Below are 19,090 nucleotides of genomic sequence, written 5' to 3'. Positions count from 1 at the left end.
GTCTTTTCGGGATTTACTTCCAAACCTATCTCTTTACTTGCTTCAAGTAAAATTGCTGTGTCTTCCCTAATAGTTTGTGGATTTTCTCCTAACATAGTCATGTCATCCCTAAAAACAAGGAGCTGATGTAACCCAAAAATTCCAAACATTCTGTAATTCTGGACTTTAATAATAATGATAATAATAATAATATATTATTATTATTATTATTATTATTATTATTATTATTATTATTATTATTATTATTATTATATACAGTGATATGCACAGACTGTCAATGTTCATTAGGCCCACTTGATAGGTCATACACAGAATGAATTCCTCTTCAATACCAGGGTTTCAGTCCGCCTTGGGGATAAGGATGATTTCCTGTCGGAAATAATTTGTCCTGCAGCAGAAAATATTTAAATACAATAATACCTTCGTCGTTGTCTGCTAGACCTAAGTGAAACACGTGAACTCTGTTTGAACTGACCGGTAACGGCTACGGTTAACCGAGTAACTTCAATGCTCCTCTGCAAGCACATTAAGAGTGGATAGACTTTAGTATCTGATGGAACAGATACGTAGTCTACTATTAGTATCTAATGGAACAGTAGTATTTTGAAAATACGCCACGACTAGTATGTAATGTAACAGTGGTATTTTGAATGCTAAATTACCATATATCTACCTGTATGCCATGTGATGCAGTATGATGTCATCATAGGCGGAGAGAGAACCTTTTCCTTGGAGGGGAGGGGGCAAAGCAAAACCATAGAATCCCCATTTAATGGGGTTATGGGGGATATCGTTCACCTCCTCCCCCGTTATAGCTTCACCGTGGTACAGCATATCGGAATATGATCATTTAATAAAGATATTTTTGGAGGTATGTTTCTTACAGTGTTACATTCATATCTGCGATGTTTCGGATCGAGTTGTATCGGGCTTGAACTGTAGGTCTACTACAAATTATAATAGGGTATAACCAAGCCCCTACAGTCTCGGCTGCGCGAAACGAGGAAACCGGGGCAAATTGAACGCTGCGCTTGCCGCCATATTGTTGGAAAGCAGACAAATAATAGCAGTGCGTAAATAACGCAATTTAACGCTGTGATGATCTAAAATTGACATATTATGGCCATTTTCGACGTTTAACGTAAAATTAGGACAAAATAAACATATTCAAAGTTTCATTGATATGTGTTAGAACATTAAAGAAAAGAAAATACGTATGCAGCAATTTATAGAAAACATACTGATACATCCATAAATAGGCCTACACAATACACATTATAGATTGTATAATTTTACGATAATCAGCAAATTGTTAGGTTTCAGAGAATCTAAAATTATATTAACATATTAACTCTTAGATCACAAGACATAAATATATGCACCTTGATTACACAAGTTCTTATTATAATCAAATTCCTAAGTGAAATAAATATGGATAATCAGTATAGACTTGTTGTTAAGTTTTAGAGAATCAAAAATAAATCATATTACCGATACTTTTAGACCACAGGACATAGGTAATCTGGCAAAATATAATGTGCGAAGGTAGCCAAATTACATTGAATTCATTCTTCAATTAATAAAGGGAATGCTATCAATTATAAAAAGTATTGGTACCTAATACATTGCAAACAATAGGTAACGTGAAGGCCTAAAAACTAAACAATCACTTTATGCAAGATAAAAAAAAAACCACATACTTTTTATGCGTGGATTTTTTACATATTGAATTTTTATTTTAAATAAATAAAATAGATATATTATCATTGCTTGCGGAGTGATGGTACATAATTTTTATGCACATATGCAATATCAATAAGATGCCATTCCTTGCTTTTGTTAATAAAATATATCCGGCAAAATGTAAAAGAGTTATTTATAGGTGAACTCTGAATCATACATTCACAAAGGAGGCTTAGCTATTATAGCTATTTATTTAGTTATTATCTGTATATTTATTTATCCATATATGGATCTTGAATGAAAGTTTATTATCTTGCAGATAAATTCATTTACATAATAAAAACAAAAAGTTATCTTTCCACTAATGTTTTAACATCTGATGTGTAAGTCTAAATAATTCACTCAGTGGGATTTCTCTACAGTCTGATATACCTGTACTAACAATTAAGTCTTCTTTATTGTCGTAAACTACTGATTGATTTTTAATGATATTGATATTGTAACAACAGAGATAATATTATATCGTACCTTTTGCAAATAGCTTGGAAAATTAAACAGGGATGGTATTATCGCCGCGCTCTCATGGTTAACATTCGGCAGGTCTTTGAGCGGCCTCATGCGTTCGGCAGGTCTTTGAAATTTAATTGTATTATTGTTTTCGATTTCTTGTGTCGCCGCTCCAATTACTCGCCTCAGTTTCAATAATGCAACCAATAAGCTGCTTCAATTATTATTAAATGACACTTACTTGTCTAATCCACATAGACTAAACCCGAGGTTGCAATGTCTTGTGCTGAGGACGAACATTAAGGTATGTGATTAAAAATTATTATTAAAGAGTTATTATTAAGAGTTAAGAAAGCCAACGTACTCGTATATGAAATAATAATAATAATAATAATAATAATAATAATAATAATAATAATAATAATAATAATAATAATAATAATAATAATAGTCATTTAACAATATAACAAACTAGTGCTTATTCTTATCGAGAAAGTAGACGTGACAACGTGACGCTTAGAGTGAAACCTACAGAGCAACAATCGGTCGGCGAAATTATTTTTTTAAACCACACCGCACGTTATTGTATGATGCCGACATGTTAAACATGAGTCCGCGGCGATAATATAGCCTATATTTCAAAATTATATTGCCATTACTTTCACACTATTCACTAAAAACACCCGAGACAAAACAAAGGACAAGTATGACAATCGTGTTTACCGCTCTATTTCTACCAGTAGCATGGCGGCGTAAACATGCGCAGACTGGTTTCAATTTTGGACAGCACACCAGCGCTCTGTGTGAGTCTAGTATACTATTATAACGTCTTTGGGTATAACCATAGCCTTCTCTAGTCATGGCCCGGCCCTGGTAAATGTGGCAACGCCGCAGCACGTCCTATCAGCCCAGCAATGTGCCATGTGTTTCAGTGTAAGACTCTCTCCTCGCTTGTGGATTTGCGCCTATATTTCCATTGTTATATCTGTGGTAACAAACTTTTCATAACCATGATATGAATGAATACGTGTAGTGCCGAGCTGCTTAAGGAACTACGATAAGACAATAAAGACAGAAGACTAATATTATAAGTTGTTTTCGGTTTCCTAAAGATCCCGAAATACGAAGTAAATGGATTCGTTGGGTTCCGCGGGCAAATTGATCACCAACCAATAGATCTGTAGTATGAAAGGAACATTTTCATTTCTAAGCTTTGTTGGGAAATACATGGACAAGGATGGAATGATGAGTTTTCGTAAACGCGATCATCCAGTTTTATGTGAAGGTGCAATTCCGAATATGTTTCCAAATTCTCCTTCCTATCTAAGCAGAGTGAGTGGAACCAAATGGAAAAATCCGCAACAGAGGAGAGAAAAAATTGACAACCGCCTTACAAACCGAAAGGAGGATGAAAGGAGGGAGACAGACCACAGTATAAAGAAGATACAGTAGAGACAACTCTTGTCGGCACCTTTGAAGTTGCTGGTACTAAAATCAAGCTCAGGGAGGTCTAGTTCTCAATGAATCCAACCATGTCGCTAGTATCGGCAGAGCTAACAGCTGATTTTAGCGATCAGCTGTTCAGACATGCTAAACTTTCAGAATGAAGCTTTGTATTAACTGTTGTAATTACGCCTTTGTTCTGTAGTGATAGGCTATTTATGTCTTATTATGTAGGTCTAATGAAAATGCACTTTTTCTTTTCGAAATATATATAAAATTGCAGCGTTCATGATTGAAGTAAAACATAATATTAGGGAAGTGCTTACCGTTTTATTCTGTTTCTTCATATCCATTGCATTTCATCTTGGATCACAATTTGTTGTAAAATACATACTGTACATCAGGGGAATATTTAATAAATAAACGAAAATTCGAGGCAACCTGTTATAATTAAAAATGTGTTCAGTCTATATCCGATGTAGGCTACTAATTGTAGGCCTAACTACCAGGTGTAAAAAGAGGGCCTAATAATTATCTATTGCAACTTTTATCACATAACTACGTAATTCATTATGGAGTGCTGCAGTTGGAGGACAATGCTTAACTGGCAACAGTTAAATCCCGGTAACTTCTTTCACTTTTCCTTTGCTGTAATAGGCTACGTTTGAATTATAATATTCTTACCTTCTTCCATTTTCGTAAAAGATATATTGTAGTAACACATTTGAATTAACAAATTCTTACCTTCTTCCATTGCCGTAAAGGTTTTTTTGTAGTCAATAATACAAATTCTTAACTCCATAGCTAGAGACAAGAGCCTACACCAAACCCTAATTACGTCTTATAAGTTTGTAAGAGTCGAACTCAGAAAATAATTCCCTTACAAAGTTGGCTTATTACTATGGGCAAAAATCATTAGGCTATGTATGTAAATTTTGACAATTTTTAACTCTTTCATACGCATACTAATTAATTATCTCTATACAAGCCTCGGATCCAGGAAATAATGCACTCTCGGAGTTCAAACTACGGCATGTTACTACACGGGCAAGAGTCATTGCTCATATTAATTTTTCTCTTTTCAATCACTCTTTCATAGCTAGATCCAAGAGCTAGCTATACACCAACGTAATCGGGTAATTATTATGTAGCCGAGGTTATGTTTTCTTTCACTTACAGTAGTCTCTTTAGAGACATTCTATTCAACCGATACAGTTAGAAATTTTAATGTGTATGTTAATTCCAATTTGGAAACCACAATCAATATCAATATACAAAATATTACTGTCAATATAGGAATAATCATGTAGGCCTAAGTATAACGTTACTGGTATGAAATTGTATCCATCACTAATATAATGTTATTAGCTAGTCAACAAAATTTTATTACATCCATTGTTGACGTCGTAACTTCATCGAAACGAATGTCGTGATCTATGTAGCTAATGGTTCAATATTACGTTACCAACATAAGCATCTACCAGCGACTTTAAAATTAGCGTCAATTAGTGAATATTTTCATGATGTTTACATACGGAAGTAATTATTATTATGATCATGTTGCCATTCCTTTGCCTCATGTCTTTCAAATTGTTAAAATATGAGTAATAAATACTTTCAGTTAATGTTAAATTATGCCAGTCTTGTCGTAGATGGAGAACCATCTGGTGGAGGTTTCAGATAATACACCCGGTTTCGTGACATGCGCACTCAGAATTTGTTCCCACGAAATGGCTTAGGTGTCTTTACTGTATGTTCTCTATATACTGTGGCCTGTATTAGATCACGATGGCAGTGACACAGTCTATAGTTCCTAGTACGCACAGCACTCCAAGCGGCTAGCAACTATCGCGAGAAATGCAAAAAATCACCCCAAGCTTCGCGACTGTATATACTAGACTGAGATAATAATGTAATTTTTTAATAAATATTGTGCATTACTTTTATAGTGATCCTCATAATATATAATAAAGTCCGTAATAAAAGTGTTCACCCTTTCAGGGCAAAGAAGATCCATTTTCAATTTCAATTTTTACTTTGATTTCATTATTATTATGTGTTGATATGTATTTCTATTTTTTCTTGCTATGAATATTAGCCGGAATTAAGGTCCCAGTGGGTAATAAAGCCCAGCGAGAAATAAGGCCCAACTTTGAAATTCGCAGATCAAAGCTAAGAGGAAGAGTGATCACTCTGTACTCATGTTGGAGAACTAAAATAACATCTGCCTAATAATATGCGCGCAGCTTATGTTGGTAGTAATGGAGTAACAAGAAGAAAACGCGCCGAAACATTGTTGAGGAGACAAAACTGTAATATTGGAAGTAAATTTAAATGTTATAATATATTTCAATGCTCAGAATATTGAAAATGTTATTGCATGTTATGCTTGAGAGATATTTCATCGTTCCAGATACAGGTTCAAAATAATTTTTCCAAATCTCCATGACACAGATATACCCTCAAAATCATACTATAGTCCCGTCGCTCTAATTTCCGGCAGCCAATCGCGTTGCAGGTCGGCTACATTTAAACGTGTGCGTCTTGTGATTCATTTCTTAAGGCTCGATAAATACTTAATATAATCGCACTCCATTTTAGCTCTTTCGTTGGCGTTCGCAGAAAGCACACGAAGACGTTATTTGCCGCTCAATTATTTGCTGAATTACATTGCGTTTGATTTATTATCATAGGAGCTACGACATGATAATGTTTAACGGTGTGGCAAATAGATTCCTCGTATGGTAGCTCGGCAACGTAAGAACAAAAATGGCGAACGATACTACCTACCTAGACTTTATAGAGAATTCACTTTCTAAGACGTAAGCAAAGAGGCGGAGTCACGCCGGAAATAACAGCGTCGGGACTATAGGTCTGTGATCGTGCAATAAGGCCCAACCAACAACAGGTAAATAAGGCCCGGGCCTTATTTCCCGACAACTATTAAAATTTACAAGACGATTAAATAAGTTAATAATATTGTTGAGCATGAACTTCCACTTCGGATTGAAAATATTTTAATAATATAAATTTTATTAAAGTAGGCTATATAAATAATTTAAGTACAGATTACTACTTTGTTCGCAGACATTACATTTACTCTTATGTGTTTGTGAACTGCAACCACTTGATAAAACAGTCTATAAATCTTTCGAACACTATTGGGATGAAACATTGCTCAGATACTGGGATCTTCATCCTGAAAGGCGACTACATAAAGAGAGATTCTCAGCAATATTTACACCTGTCTGGAATAAATGCATGACCGTACAAAATGTCGCCAATGGTTTCCGAGCCACTGGTATCTATCTTTTTGCGCCACATGTTATACCAGAAACAGTCATTGCTCCAAGTTTGGTCCTGAACGTCCACTGGAACAACAGGAATCAGAAATACCAGCAGCAACTCATTCACAAATTACAACTGAATCATCTTTATTTGGTATAGAAAATAAGGCATTTGGCTTTCAGCCTTCAACACCTCAATCAACTACAATAGAAGGTAGCCAGAGTGATGACAATCAGGGTGCCAGCACAAGTGGAGTACAAATAAAAAATACTGGTAAGATAAGCCCATTCGCAACTATTCTGAGCACACCGAAGAAAGTAACATGCGAGAAACAGGTAATCCGTAAAATGCATTAAATTATAAAGCAGTCACACTTACAAAGGAATTCTTTGTGAAAGTAACCAAAGAGAGCGAAGAAGAAAGATATAAGAAAGACAATAATAAAGGAATGGGAAATAAGAATTCAACCCTAAAAGGAAAAACACTAAGGAGGAAAGTATTGAGAAAACGAAAACAGTTGGCTTGAAAATGAGCAATATCTCCCAGTCGAGACATGATGTTAATAAGGATTGGAACTGTTTTGTCTGTGAATCAGCTGAAATATTGGATATGAGATAGGTTGCATGTTCATTGTGGGTCCATGAAGTTTGTGTGGGCCTCACTGTCTCTGATAAAGATGTCCTTGTATGCCCTAAATGTTTGGAATAGTCATATTTCTTCTGTAACACTCTGTTTCAGATTTTCAGAAGTTTATTGTCACTACTAGCCGTACCCGTGCGCTCCACTGCACCCGTTAGAAATAAATATAAAGTAATTACATAACTAAAATAGGACATATGATCCAGGGAACATTCGTGTTTGATAGAAAGATAATTCGTTTAATATGTTACTTAATTTAAATTGCATCCAAATAATTAAAATGCGATCATTTTGGTCCAGAGACCACTCATTGGTGCAATGACAATTCCTTTAACATGTTTCTACATGCAACCATAGTTTAAAGAACATTGACATCATTTAGATTTAATGTGTATACTTTATTTTACTTGTTATAGGTTTCCATTGAATTATGGTAATAACTTAATTTTAACCCTTGTTTTCTACGTATTCAGTAAATGGCGTTTGGCCCACTATGGTTCTGAACCCTTCAAATAACTTAAATTATATTATATAATATTACATTACATATATTATATTATATTATATTATATTATATTATATTATATTATATTATATCAGAAGTTACTGTAATAACATTATAGCATTATGTCCATCTAGAGAAACTACACTTTCCAATGGTGAAATAATAATTAATTATACAAATCGGTTAATTTAGCTTCCGATATTACTTCATACAAACATAGAAACATTCTCTGTAGGCTATCTTTCATAGCTTTCGATTGTTGCTGTCCAAGGCTCCTTATAGACGAAGTCATTTGTTTTTTATTTCATTATACGGCCTTGGATGGCAGTTATTTTAATTTTAAAACTCATTTATCTCATTAAATATCAGTCCTATCAAAATTTTTCAAGGAGTAAAACTTACCGAAAATTATTTTCAAAGACACTTTTTGTTATATAACATTTTTCACAAAAATCAATAATAATCGAGATATTTCGATTTATTTAATTCAGGCCCCCTTATAACCCCCCTTTTAAATAATGTATTTTGAATGCCATATAGCCTAAAATCCAAGTTACAACGAACATAATTTATATTCCAATTTTCATCGAAATCCGTTCATCCATATCGCGTGAAATGGTAACAAACATACATACAGACAGACAGACAGACAGACAAAAATTAAAAAAAAAAAAGCGATTTTCGGTTTCAGGGTGGTTAATTATATATGTTAGGACCAATTATTTTTGGAAAATCGAAAATTACCAGAAAAATTTCGGCTACAGATTTATTATTAGTATAGATTGTTTACAAATACGATTGTTCAGGTATTCCAGTTCATGTAATTGTTGCTTCTATTCATTTCACTTTATGTTATTGTGATATTAACTCTGTTTCCTAATTTGATGAGTTAATTGAAATGTATTCTTTTTGGGCTCTATTACCGTACGGCATGGGCCATATTTACAGACTACTCGGCAAATAAGGCCCAGTTGTAAAGAGTTGCTAAATTTGGAATAACAGGGAAACATTTTGATATAACTTATCAGTCTTTTCTTTTTGTATTTTGTTACATAAATAAACATCTTTAGACATTACCTCATTAGTGTGTTTCTAAACCAACTTCAGTAGCGGTCATAATAAAATATCCGTTAGGTGGGCCTTATTACCCACAGGGACCTTACTATGTTTGAAGTCTTGTAATAATAAATGATAATTTCATTTGACTTTAATGAATTTTTCCACAATTCTTCTATCTCTCACGAAATTATCAATATAATATCACGAAATTACCAAGGTTATCACGAAATAACCAACCAACTAGCTTAAGTTATAAAAATGGTTTTTGGGAATTGTTCAAAAACGTATCCAGTCTTTTATGTCTCCTTGTACAGCACATTATCGTCTCTTAGATGCAAAAGTCGGAATAAGAAAATATTTACACATTTGAATTTTAAATTAATTTTCATAAAATTATCACGAAATTATCAATGTTTACCCTATATTACAGCGTCTCTTTATAAATGTAAATGTATATATGTGTCTTTAAGTAATATACCTGTTGGTGAGGCGGCACTTCACATTATTAGTATATAGTATATATATTATTTTAATGTACCGAAGTACATATGATATTTGCATGCAGATATTCTGCGTCATCATACGATGAAAGAGTAATGGAAAAGAGAAAAATTCTCTCCGGCGCCGGGATTTGAACCCGGGTTTTCAGCTCTACGTGCTGATGCTTTATCCACTAAGCCACACCGGATACCCACCCCGGCGTCGGACAGAATTGTCTCAGATTAAGCTCCAACTCTTAGGTTCCCTCTAGTGGCCGCCCTCTACACTACGTCATAGATGTCTATGAACGTAGGATTGAAGTCCACACATGTGCTGAGGTGCACTCGTTATGAGTATGATGACGCAGAATATCTGCATGGAAATATCATACGTACTTCGGTACATTAAAATAATGTATATGATATGCGTAAATCACTTCGTGATTTAAGACGGCGCTTATTCCGTCGGATCCCGGCCAACTAGTCACTCATAACGATTTTTCCTCGAAATTATTCAAACCAACTTTACAGGGAGTTATACCTGAAAGCTTGATTTGCATAATACACGTCACTGTTCGTTAACAGAAAAACCACAATTTAAGTCACACAGAGTTAGTGTGCACTCAATGTTGGTTGCTTGACGGTTATCAGCCCACTTTGAGGTCTGTGGATATAGAGGGAAAAATTGGATCGGTGTCTGGTAGAGTTCCCGGGTAGCTCAGTTGGGAGAGCGTTGGTACGTTCAACCAAAGGACCCGGGTTCGATTGCCGGCCCCGGAACAACATTTCCCCTCACACACATCTCTAACTATTTGCACTTTTCACTGCTAACTTTTTCACATTGCTACTTTATTTAGGTCTTAGTTTTCTTTTCTTACGATTTCTTTTTATAAATTAATATTTCTGAAGTTTGAAAAAAGTGGCCTAGCCTAAGTGGATAGGTCGATTAATTCTGGGTGAAAACTAACGAAGGCCTATGACCTAAATAAAGTACAATGTAACAAAATGTTTTAATGTTCACGCCCATGGATTGTACTTGTTTGAGTTTTGTACTTAATGTAATGGAATATTTTTTATAAATAATATAAAACTGTAGCATGTAGGAAATAATGACAAAAATAATGAAGACCCGACATACCCCTTACGAATCCTTACGACATATGATTAACTTTTTAACTGTTTTCTTCTGATATTGACATTAAAACGCTTTGGTTCTGTTAGCGAAGTATGACAGCAGTATGACTGACAACAGCAGACGACACAGTGTTGCCAAGTTGAGCCTTCCGATCTTCTACTAGAGTCGACCGCGAGCTCCTACCACGCCATAGCGGAGAAGTGAGAAATATGTCCCCAAATTGAAGCGCCATTTGTTTGGAAGAAAGCGCGTGAGATTTCGAAACCACTATTTGAATACGCGTTGTAATGCGCATCCGAAAGCTAAATGTTTTTATTTACAGGAACAATACTTCCTTTGCGAGATACCTTTAACAACGTGTTTCTGCTGTCAGCAGAGTTGCTAGGTTTTCTGCGAAGGAAATCGGGATATCAGAAGCTAACTTAAGACATTAGACTTATTGTCACTTTATCATAAGATTTATAGTTGTTTTCTGCAAAGTAGTGTTCGCGTGCTTTTAATGTAATATTCGCCTCCTTGAGAAACACTAAAATACGAAAAACACACAGTACAGTGAATACTATAGGCTAATCGTTTTTTATTTTATTAACCACGAACCATTCGCTACTAAATTAACTTTGTGGCTTTTCTTTTTCGGAATCAGTGCTGACGATGAATCCATGTTTAAACATAGTTCACTGAACTATAAAACGCAGCAATTGTATGTGTCTGTTATTAGTGTAAAATACCATATCAATAGGCTATTTTTTTGCCACTCGAAGCACTTAAAATACACAATGTTTATTAATTGCGAGAACAGCAACTAGGTACCGAAACGGATTAATCAACAGTGCGGTAGAACTAGGGGAACTACAGTATTATCTTGCAAGTAGAGTTGCCTTAAGGCAATCAGCTGGCCTACGTCATACTAAATTTCCGCGAGTTACCTCTATGTTTACAATGATAGGAAATGCAGACTAATTTGTTTAAATTACATTCTAGGCTATTACCTATCAAATCGGGATTTTTATCAACCCCGACTCGCTTTATTGGGATTCAACTAGGAAATTGGGAGAATCCCGCCTAAATTGGGATACCCGGAAATTCTGGTTGTCAAGCTTGCATCATTTTCGTAGGAACTCTGAATGTAAATATTCATAACCACGGTTAATTAAAGAATTAATATGTCAACTTTTAAATTTAATCTATATGTTAAACTGCTGTATGAAATCAAAAAGCATTATTATTAATATTATTATTATTATTATTATTATTATTATTATTATTATTATTATTAGTAGTAGTAGTAGTAGTAGTAGTAGTAGTAGTAGCAGTAAGTAGTCGTAGTAGCAGTAGTAGTATAGGAAGCTGTTTCATTAATCCGTAACTAAGACAAGGTGTTATACTTTAAATCTGTCATATTGAAAATTTAACTTCTTATAATTTATACATTTTCTGTATCTTTAAATTCGGCGAATAATTATTCATGTATGCACAGAAACAACAGCTATTTGAAGAAAATGAAGGCTATGGAGTGGATGAAGGACAATAACAATGTACAGTATATGATAATAAGCAGGGGCGGCTTTCGAAGGGGGGCTGTGGAGCTGCAGCACCCCCAGATATTTGTGGTTCTTTTTTCGTTTTATGTTGTAAAATACGTTTATTATACAGTCTCTATTTAGCGGCTAGAATGTTTGAAACAAATTTCGCTCTCATTGACATGCACGCAATCGTTAGTGAAGTCACTTCCTCCCCTAGTGCTGCCAGAGCGAAACCAGAGACAAGGACTACAGGGTGAAGCCACTTCCTCTGCCAGTCTCGTCTCGGAAGCTTTGCGCGTTAGTTTTACCCCTCCCCCTGCTAGCCCCTTGCCAAAAATCCAGAGTTTCCAGGCGCTGCAAAATTTGCAGCAGTTTGTCAGTAGTGCGCAGTTTTAAATACATTTTCTTTAACGTTGTGAGTATAACAAGTGCGACAATGTTTAATTCTGTACAATGTTTACAGTCTATTCAGTTCAGTACCTTAACAATTCAGGAGAAATGTGAAATTAAGTGCCCATCAGTTGAATCTCATAATGGAAAGAGCCGCTAAACAAAATAGCCTACAAAGCTCGCATATTTTTTGCTAATGTATCCTGTATCCCTGCTTTCTTCTCTCGATATTAAATTAATGTGCTTGAAAGACAATTCCATCAGCTAGGACAGCAAGATGGAGTTTTAAATAAGAACAGTAAATGTCGTTCATGAGAAGAAGGAGCCATTGCTAGAATGTTTTCAAACTACAATGGAATCTGAAACATCTAACATCACAATAAATGAGGCAAGCGCCCTGGTGCGTACTCTTGAAGATCCTGAATTCAATTTCTGGCCCAGTTTTTTTTTCATGTATTGATGTATCATGTAGATATATTATACAACCAACTGCAACATCGCCAGTTAGATATTTCTAAGGTTCAAATCTGCACATAAAAATAAATTATGGTTTATTTAACGACACTCGCAACTGCAGAGGTTATATCAGCGTTGCCGGTGTGACGGAATTTTGTCCCGCAGGATTCTTTTAAATACCAGTAAGTCTACTGACATGAGCCTGTCTCATTTAAACACACTTAAATGCCATCGACCTGGCCCGGGATCGAACGCGCAATCGTCTATGCTACCGAGGCCGACTCTGCATATCAAGCTTTGTTAATGCCATACAGACAATACGGAACAATGCGCAGTTGAGCAGCGAGATCTGTGAAAATGAAAACCCTAAAAAGCGTCGTACGGTCGAAGGGATTCAGACAAGGGTTGCGGCAGCCAAGGAAGTGTGTGACCTCATTATCGCACAAGCTAACACCCGATTCCAGTTCATCGATTATCTGATATTATCTTCTCTTCTGTGTCAAGAAAAATTTGAATGCTACAAAAGTTCATTTCCTGAAAATGATCTAAATGTATGTGTGAAGCTTTTCCCAGTGCTCGATAAAGACAAACTAAAAACGAAAATCACTGTGTTGTATCGGAAACAAGAATTCAGAAATATCAGTGACGCAGTCAAGCTCTTGCAGTTTCTTCTACCTGAGAACTTGCAGGTCTCGTTTTCAGAAGTTGTGGAATTACTACGCATAGCTATCACCATACCAATGGCAACTTCCGAACCAGAACGTTGGTTTTCGTGTTTGAAGAGAGTAAAATCCTATCTTAGAAATACGACGAGAGAAGAGAGACTGACCGCATTAGCTATGTTTTCCATTGTAAAGACTGTGTTAAGCGACATATCGGATTTTAATAAGAGGATGATTCAAAAGTTTGCAACCTACAAGACAAGGCGCATGGAACTAATCTTTAATAAAGTAAGTTGCATGGTTTATTTTTGCATGCAGCCCCCTTGAATTCAATACCCACGAGCCGCCACTGGTAATGAGGTAGTTTGAAAGGTAACAACTATCTTCGAAATGAATTGAACACACTGAATGATTCATTGTAGGGTAGAAATTCTCTCTGCGGATTACACTTATTCACTTTCGGTTAAGAAGGGAATATTTACTCAGAGGAAACCTGAAGCATAAACAATCGTATAAGTACAATAGTTTGCCTTCTGTAACATAATATGGAGCAAAAATCGTCGTAGAAATTAAAGATGAACTAATCAGTGAAATGTAACATTCCTTTCTTCTTTATCTTTACATCTGTGTGCATTGCTGCGATTAAAAACAGCACACGAACGAACCATATTTATTTAGCTCAACCAAACAAATGGCCATCCGTCGCACAGTGGTCCGAATCGCTTAAAACCCGGACAAAAGTAATAACTTCTTGTCTAGTGGTCACATTAACTTGAAATTTCGTACACTTATTACTAATAACGTGTATCTAACGTGTGCAAATTTTAATGATATTTGGAAATGAATAACTACCCCTCTTGAGGGGTGAGATAATTATGCGTTCAGTAATAAGGCCAAATTAGATATTTTTATCACACTCCTGTTATTTTATTGCAAAATTCGATAAATCCAATAATTATAGTCATTTTATGTACACGATTTCATCAGAAATCCCTAAAAGGGTTGAAAAGTTACATAAGTTATGTAATCCATAAGTTTAAAATTGTATGTAACCTGCATATGTAATAATCGAAATTGAATTAAGGATTATATTTTTCTGGGTGAGTACATTTTTTCATTTAATAACATAAATAATCCGTTATAATTTTTGTATCTTTGTATAGGCCTAGGTATCCAAAATGTTACGTACCATTTACTACTAGTGGTAATATAACTTATATGAACTTGCACACTTGTAAATTCCATTACATTTTTGTGTTAAATTATATTAGAATATCTACATTTTTATACATTTTGTTATGAAGTTTATCGCTAAGCAGAAATAAAGTATGTATTTTGCTACTTACGAAGGTGTTACGCATTTGCATCTGTGAAGTGTGCCTTGGATGCACTGAGTGGTTTCATTGTTGTAAATGCAGACAAGTTGAAATACAAAACTGTTTGAAGGTCGCAATTCAATCACCAAGAATGATTCGGATTTCAATAGGAAAAGACAAAATATTCTTACGTGATAAAGTAAAGAATTTCAAGAGAAACTTAGATCTCCAGCCTGTCACTCGTCCACGCAAGCTAATGTTTCAAATTCGTAGTCTTCCCCCTTCTCTTCTTGGAATATTACCAAAGGACCACGAAGATATATTTAATTTTTATTTTCCTTTGGTAGTTTATTCATACTGGAAATTAATGGGTCAGAAGTCAACATTAACCTGCTAAAGAGGTCTAAATTGTCGTCTCGTTTTGAAATTCTTCGAATAACATTTTCTCGAAATTTTGTCACATGTTAGTTTCTAGACTCAATGGGATCTTCTAATAACTCTGCAACCGGTAAAATAACTTTGTTGCCTGCACAATTACAGATCCATGAACAAGAATTTTATGTACTTGGGTGGCATACAGTATTATTTTGAAAAATTTCTGTACTTACTATCATTGGTAACACTTTACAGAAGAATAAGAAGAAGAAAAAGTAGAAGAAATGTCCGTAGATGGTAACTAAATTTCTTGTAATCAGTCTGAATTTTTACGAAGATACGTGGTTTCGCTGCGGTGACTAACTTTATTCTAACGCTGATAGTATTTACAAAAAAAAAAAAAAAAAAAAAAAAACATTCGTATTACGCTTTCTAGTGGCTTTGTGCTATGACTGTCCAAATTTAATTCACATTTTTTGTTCTTTATATATTGCACAACATATTCTTCATGTTGCACAAGAGTCTTATTACTATTTTCTTTAATTTTCTCGTAAATTTCTTCGCAACTAACACGTAAATTCATTTTTACACACTACATTATGCACACATTATACAATGACCTGAAATCAACAAAAGTCCCCTGGAGTGGAAAAAGAAATGTTGTTTACTTCCAAGAAATCACTCCTCAGTCTTTAAGTAATCAAACATAAGTCTGTCGGTAAGTGCGTATGGCGCGACAGATGTTGATGGACCAGGCACATAGTTATGATTTAGGGGTCATAATTCGCAATGTTGCGGGGTATTGCAGATGAAACCTTCAGTGACAAACTTATAAATGTCTACCAATATGTGTAAGTTTCACGGTGTACACTTCTGCGCATTTTTTTTTAAATTCTAAAACAATTTTATTTTTTTCCCCAAAACACGAGCAATAAAAACTTGATTTATTATCAGTACTTAGAAACAAAAAATACTGAAAACTGTAATTGTTCCTAATACATAAGACCATAATATATTCACAAAAAATATACTTAGCATTTTACTTTGTATGATTAAGCCAGACACAATGTTGAGAAATCACTTATAAAAATGCAGAATTAATAAAGAAAGATTTGTGTCACTTTTGCCCGTAAGTATTGACCAGAAATATTGAGATATTCTTCGAAAAACACTTGGTCTTATCAGAATGACTAATGAAGATTATTACTGAGGTAATTTTGTGTTTCTAATATGAAGTTCGAAAAATGACTTTTGTCCCGCTCTTTAGCGATTCGGACCACAGTGCCTGTTCAATACGGTAGAGCGGTATAGCGGTTATTTAGAAAGTCCATGGTCGACCGTAGCCAAACATGTTCCGTTCTGTGGAACAGGCGTTGTCATAATAATGTAGTTCCAAAGTGAAACGAGTATTTTGTAATGGCAAGTATCTCTTATTACAGTGAGGGTCACGTAAGAATGGTTCCTAAACAGCAAATATTGCAGTCTTGTCAGTGTCGTCAACTGTTACCAGATAGCCTATCACCATATGAAGTAAAAGCACGATCCTACGTACTGAATGACTTAATTTACTTACCGTACTTTACCTTTATGTTGAAAGGTTACTCTAAATAGTTCAATAATTTGTTACATATTTTCGTAGGCAAACTATACGAGAAAGAGATAAACATGTTCGGTATTTTGTCTGGAAATATGAAATTCATTGGTTTGAATAAACAATTGATTCACAAGATCTAACCTAAAATGTATTTTGTTTGACTACGTGAAATTATTAGTACTTACTTCGAAAACCGAATACCACCATGAAATGTATGCTTAAGAATTTTGCTATTCTAGTTATAATTGCTGTCTCCGTGAGCATAATTCATTCTTCATTATGTTCTTTCGGTTAAATCTGGAAGAATAGAACGCTAGTGGGGGAAGTTATCTCCACTCTCGGAACACGCTTTACGCTTTCTTGGTGGAATCGCTGCCATGCTTTTTCCTCTCTTTGATCTTATTGTAATAAAAATCTAAACACGAAAGAAATTCATTAAAATGTGAAATGGTATTTCTATCGATTACCCACTTGCATTATCATACCCAAGTATGTTATATTTATTTACACTTAAATACCTATCCCTATCACCACAGCATGGCGAGTCCTCAGGTTGCTGATCGAGGAGACGGTCTCCAGATATGGAGGGTAGCTGTGAATTATTGAATAAGCAGTCGCGGACAGCCGATAAAGGGTGATCCTCCAGCTTGGGAGTTGGGCGAAGGGCTAACAACCAATCACCGTAAAAAAACAGCTAGTTACGAAACCTCAAAATAAGCCTCGGAATGTAACTGATTCTCTGGCACGACCACAGCAAAGGAATAAGATTATGAGATTTGGTACTTGGAATGTTACAAGTCTATACAGAACAGGAGGGGTAATATTAGTAGCAAAAGAACTAGCCAGATATAGAATAGAATTTGTGAGAGTACAGGAGGTTAGGTTAGATGGGAATGGCATAACACGATTACTTGTTGTATTATGGGGAAGGAAACGATAATCACCAATTAGGAACAGGATTATTTATTCATAAAAGAATAAAATCAGGAGTAAAAAAGGTCGAATTTATCAGTGATAGGTTATCGTATTTAGTACTTAAGGGTAGATGGTGCAATATCGTAGTTATAGGCCTAAATGCTCACGCCCCTACAGAAGAGAAAGACGACCATATAAAGGTATAAAACAGTTATATTACCTGTTGTTCTTTATGGTTGTGAAACTTGGCCTCTCACTTTGAGAGAGGAACATAGGTTAACGGTGTTTGAAAATAAGGTGTTTAGGAAAATATTTGGGGCTAAGAGGGATGAAGTTACAGTAGAATGGAGAAAGTTACACAATACAGTACTGCACGCATTGTATTCTTCACCTGACATAGTTAGGAACACTAAATCCAGACGTTTGAGATGGGCAGAGCATGTAGCACGTATGGGCGAATCCAGAAATGCATATAGAGTGTTAGTTGGGAGGCCGGAGGGAAAAACCTTTGGGGAGGCCGAGACGTAGATGGGAAGATAATTTTAGAATGGATTTGAGGGAGATGGGATATGATGATAGAGACTGGATTAATCTTTCTCAGGATAGGGACCAATGGCGGGCTTATGTGAGGGCGGCAATGAACCTCCGGGTTCCTTAAAAGCCAGTAAGTAAGTAAATATATGACTATAGTCATGAATTGTAACTACAACGCAACAAATAAAATAACTATTAGGCCTATGTATCAATATTAATACTGATATTAATGAATCAATTGTATATTCAACTTTCACTAGCTTCCAGTAACCGGCTCAGAAATCTAGAACAATTTTAATTTCGTGGAACTTCAGTACCAACCAACGAGTTAGAAAGAGAAGACTATAGAGTGGCCATGTTGTCCTGTACAGCGCTCTTTGCGGTGCCACCGCAAAACACGGCAGATCTGAGCTAAGCGCCCACCTTTGTAAAAATTCGTCGCTTACAATGTTGTATAACGGAGGTAAGAAGTAAAAAAAAAAACGAAGAAAAAACATGCCTGTTGTGTGTGCTGCATATAACTGCAATGTCAAAAGGAAAAAGACAACTGATATATCATATTTCATGTAAATTTTATTAAGTTAAGT

The sequence above is a fragment of the Periplaneta americana genome, chromosome 5, assembly GCF_040183065.1.
Source record: "Periplaneta americana isolate PAMFEO1 chromosome 5, P.americana_PAMFEO1_priV1, whole genome shotgun sequence".
Taxonomy (NCBI): Eukaryota; Metazoa; Arthropoda; class Insecta; order Blattodea; family Blattidae; genus Periplaneta; species Periplaneta americana.
This window is presented reverse-complemented; position numbering follows the sequence as displayed.